The sequence below is a fragment of the Lycium ferocissimum genome, chromosome 10, assembly GCF_029784015.1.
Source record: "Lycium ferocissimum isolate CSIRO_LF1 chromosome 10, AGI_CSIRO_Lferr_CH_V1, whole genome shotgun sequence".
In the NCBI taxonomy this organism is placed as follows: domain Eukaryota; kingdom Viridiplantae; phylum Streptophyta; class Magnoliopsida; order Solanales; family Solanaceae; genus Lycium; species Lycium ferocissimum.
In genome coordinates this window covers 30,483,264-30,484,586 of record NC_081351.1, presented here as the reverse complement: position 1 = coordinate 30,484,586, position 1,323 = coordinate 30,483,264, and positions in this window count along the sequence as shown.

The following is a 1,323-nucleotide window of genomic DNA, read 5'->3' as shown; positions in this document are numbered from 1 at the left end:
TGATTTTCCCCACCGTAGATAGTAACTCCACATACTGACCGGTAATGCTTCAAGATTGAATTAAAGACTTTAACTTTGAAGAAGATTTCCAAAATCTTGAATCTTGAACCCTTGAGATGAGTTTTCTTGAAAACCCTAGGGTTAGGAATGATGATTTCTTGTTTAGATTACAAGGATATATATTAGAATTGACTTGGAATGATTACAATAGGCTTACCTTGGTGTTCTTGATGATGGGAGAGAATAGAAGGTCGTTCTAGGGCTTGGGGGTGTGAAGAATGAAGTGAAAAAGCCTTAAAACGAAGTTTTAAAATTCTTTATGGGACCCATTTTACGCCCTATTTTACGGCCCATAAAAATTTTACGGACCATATATCCCACCGTAAATCAATTACAGTAATTTGGGATTTCTGGACCAATTTTACGGTCTAAATATACGGCCCATATAATTTTCACGGCCCGTATATTCCACCGTAAATCGGCAGAACACTGTTTTAGTAAAACGGGTATAACTTTTTGTACAGATGTCTGTTTGACCTCCATAATATACCATTGGAAAGGTATTTCAAAGATACATATATGCTCTAGTCTTCATTCCTTCATGAATATCTCCTATGACAAACTTTCTTGGATAGTCAGGCTCACTTCGCCATTCATTTGGAATAGGTTCAAGAGCCACATCAGTCGATTTTACTAAAGCAGTAGTCGACTGTGTTTTATCATTTTGTATAGCAGGTGAGAGAGCCGCAGTGGATTTTCTTTCTTCATCATCTGCATTATTACCTTCCTCGACCAACCGATTAGTATTATCAAATATAACATGAATAGATTCTTCAATTGATAATGTACGTTTATTATAAACTCTATATGATCTACTAGTGTGAGAATATCCAAGGAAGATACCTTCATCGCTTCGAGGATCAAACTTACCAATGTTATCCTTACCATAGTTATGAACAAAACACTTGCATCCAAAAGGGTGAAAGTAGCTGATGTTTGGTTTCTTTCCCTTCCAGAGTTCATAGGGAGTTCTTTTTAAAATGGGCCTAATTAGACACCAGTTAAGAACATGACATGCTGTGTTTATAGCTTCAGCCCAAAAGTGGTGTGGTAAGTTGTGTTCTACAATCATGGTTCTTACCATATTTTGTAGAGTTCTGTTCTTTTGTTCAACAACACCATTTTGCTGAGGAGATCTTGAAGAAGAGAAATTGTGAGTATAGCCTTGTTCATTGCAAAAATCCTCAAATGCTTTATTTTCAAATTCTCCTCCATGATCACTTCTAATGGAAGTGATGTAGTAACCTTTTTCACGCTGTATTT